General features: G+C 38.3%; 1 pseudogene; it reads left to right on the top strand.

Moving 5' to 3' along the window:
• Nucleotides 1-2,264: 2,264 nt before the first annotated feature.
• On the top strand, nt 2,265-2,761 carry LOC136328788 (large ribosomal subunit protein P1 pseudogene; annotated as a pseudogene).
• The last annotated feature ends 843 nt before the right edge of the window (nt 2,762-3,604 follow it).

Below are 3,604 nucleotides of genomic sequence, written 5' to 3'. Positions count from 1 at the left end.
AGATAAAACCTTGAGATTCATTAGCTGGCTGTAAATTCTCAAATTGTTTAGCCTTGTTTAATTATTTTGTCTCAGTTTCTCTTATTCCACTTATCAAGGAATTTTCTTAGATTCTCCCTATACCGCCTCATGGGTATGTAAGGAGAGGTATTTGGGTAGCTGAAAGATTTGCTCTGTGACAAAAGTATATTCATAAATGTAACCAGGTTTCTTTTATGGGGCTGTCACTGATCATGCTGTGCTGTGGCTCTAGATCTGAACAATTCTAAAATTTATGTTTCTAATTTGGTATTCTTCATTATTTCAGAATATATCTAGCCATGTGAAAAGGAAAACTTAGGCTAAAGCCTAGCTAATCTGCTTGAAGATGAAGCAGTTTTCAGGGAAGTGGGAAGTTTTTAAGTAGTTAAATTAAATTTTGTGTTGCAAGAGAGCCCTGCAGACAGATCACTTGCTAATTCTAAAGCCCTGTGTACGCATAAAGGCACATGCACACCGAACAATAGGTTAATCTCTTATCCAGGTGTATATACATGATCTTATAATCCTCGATATCAATCATTTTGGTAAAAACAAAAAAATAACTAAATGAAATAGTTAACCAGATATTTCAATAACAACAAAGATGTTTATTATGCAAAAGACATCGCTCTAAATACTTTGCATATTTTATCTTATTCTGTCTTGGCATTGATTTTATGAGATGGATAGCAGCATTTATTTTTCATTTTACATATGAGGAAACACATATAAACAGAGAAATCAAACAACTCACCCAAAGTTACAGAGCAAGAAATTGGAAAAAGCAACATTTTAACATATGTAGTTGAATCTGTGCTTTTTACAAATCAGTATAATTGCATCCAATTTAAATGTTATATTTGTTTGACTGTATAGAATCTACAATGTGTTGAGCATATTATATAATTAAGTCACATTTTATTCAAAGCATGTAAATTTCTTTAGATTTAATTAAAATCAATGTAGGCATTTTAATACCTTTGTGGTAGAGTTGTCATATATATTAAACATTTTCAATAAATTTAGTAAAATGTCACTTCACATGCCTTTATACTGATGTATCTATCCACTGTCAAGGTGGTCAAAAGGTAATTTGAAAAAAGAGACAATCATTCTCTCTGCATCATAGATGCATAGTTACCCCAGAATTTGTCTTGCTAAGGATCAGTCCCTAGGCGAAGAGGCCAGGATTTCAATGTGAAGATTGAAACCTAGAACCTAATTCTAAGTATTGGATCCTTGCTTAGACTCCAGAGTATAGATTAGTTTTCAGAAGCAGCTATGTTCATCTCCAGGATACTTGCCAAAACAACTGAGCAACTGTAATCAACAAGCAAAATAAAATCCATTTGGATGAACTAACTTGTTTTACTAATATGCAATTATCTAAATTCACTAGGAAAGGAGGTATTCATTTTATTCAATTCTGGTGCTTGGAATAGTGACAACTTGCTTAAACAGAAGTCAATCACAAGCATGTCTAGCTATCTGTCACAATGAAAAGTCTGGAAAGAAGAAAATAAAGAAGGAACGTAATCTTCCAAGCAGCCAAAATGATGTCTAATTTCTAAAATGCCATTGAAAATTTGGTAAAGCCTTTGATAAAATCCAATTGAATTTTATCAACATAAATGAGTTTTCTGCCTGTCTTTCACTGTATTGAATGAAATCAGCAGTGTATTTTTATCAAAATCAGAGATTATGTTTGAAATGGTACTGTTAAAATAATACAGTATGAGCTAAGCAGAATAGTAGGATCCCAAGATGTTCATGCTCTTCTGCCCAGAAACTGTGAATATATTATCTCACAAAGCAAAGTGTAATTATTATAGAAGATGGCATTAAGTTTGCTAATTAGTCAATCATGAATTACCCAGGTGTGCCCAATATGATCACTAGAGCCCCTGAGTGGGTGGGTCCTTAAATGATCTTTAAAAGAAAGACAGGAGACACAGAAAGTCACAGGAGTAAGAATAAAATTTGCTGGCTTTGGAGATGAAAGTTGGATATAAACCGTAAACATGGATGGTCTCTAGAAAGGTGGAAAGGGTAGGAAAGAAGACCCTAGAGCTTCCAGAGAAAAATACAGATCTGATTTGATTTTTAGTCCACTGAGACCCATTTCAGACGTTTGGCCTCTAGAATTGTGAGGTAAAAATCTTCAGAAAATTTACAGAAGTGATAGAAAATTAACACAGGTTATTTGGTTCATGAAAAATTCAGTTTGGCCCTTTCCCCAGCTGCCGCTAAGGTGCTCGGTTCTTCCGAGAAAGCCAACGCCGCGTTGGGGTGAGGTCCTCACTTCATCCGGCGACTAGCACCGATCCGGCAGCGCTCGCCCAGCGCTCGCCCACACCATGGCCTCTGTCTCGGAGTTAGCCTGCATCTACTCGGTCCTCATCCTGCACGACGATGAGGTGACGGTGACGGAGGACAAGATCAAGGCCCTCATTAAAGCAGCTGGTGTAAATGTTGAACTTTTCTGGCCAGGCTTGTTTGCAAAGGCTCTGGCCAATGTCAACATTGGGAGCCTCGTCTGCAGTGTAGGAGCTGGTGGACCTGCCCCAGCAGCTAGTGCTGCACCAGCAGGAGGTTCCGCCCCTTCCACCACTGGTGCCCCAGCTGAGGAAAGAAAGTGGAAACAAAGAAAGAAGAATCTGAGGAGTCTGATGATGACATGGGCTTGGGTCTTTTTGACTAAACTTCTTTTGTAACATTCAATAAAAAGCTGAACTCTGCTAAAAAAAAAAAATCAGTTTGGGAGACTTGATGAGGGACCCCCCCCCCCAAAGAGATAAACAACTGTCATTTGAAACTTGATTGTTGTACCATGTATTATCCTGTTTGTACTCAGATAGATCCACACACCCCCCTCCCCCGTGCCACCTTTAGTGGAGAAGGGTAGTAACTCTACACATTTAATTTCCCTGGTCCCTGTGTGAGCTGATTTCCTGCTGGGTTCAGCCAAAGAGTTCAGCAGTAGGGAGAGTTTAGTGGGAGCAGGAAGAAAGGCGAAGCCAGAGCAGCTCTGCCCACCTCTTTCTGCCTCGGTTAGTAGCTCTAGAGCTCATTCAGGTTTTACTTTTGTTCCAGCAAAAGCTATAGATGAATGCTTGATTCACCGTTTCTGTGATCCCATCCTGCTCTGGATGTTTCAGGCATTGTGTTAGTCCTTACTAGATGGTCTCAGATTCTTAGCTCCAGAAATACTTTCTCCCCACTGTTCTTTAGTTTTTGTGGGTTATCATTGAGAAACTTCATTCTCACCTGAAAGGCTTGCTTATCACCTGTGGAACCAAACCCTTTGATTATATTCTCCCTATCTGATATACCTAGAGAGCATTTGTTTTTATAATAGAACCTTGGTGGATCAATAAGTTTCTGAGTAATATGAAGTTTCCTAGGTAACTCTAGATATATTTATAATAGTTATGGCTCTTGGTGAGGAAGCTTATCTTTTGCATGACTATAATAGGGCTGATGAATAGAGAAAAAAAAGTCAGGGAACAGTGTTCTGTATAATATGATGAAGATGTGGTTGATGATGATACTGTTGCAGCTGTCATCCCTTGTTATGGTGATG

Source organism: Saccopteryx bilineata, chromosome 3, assembly GCF_036850765.1.
Source record: "Saccopteryx bilineata isolate mSacBil1 chromosome 3, mSacBil1_pri_phased_curated, whole genome shotgun sequence".
In the NCBI taxonomy this organism is placed as follows: domain Eukaryota; kingdom Metazoa; phylum Chordata; class Mammalia; order Chiroptera; family Emballonuridae; genus Saccopteryx; species Saccopteryx bilineata.
This window is presented reverse-complemented; position numbering and strand designations above follow the sequence as displayed.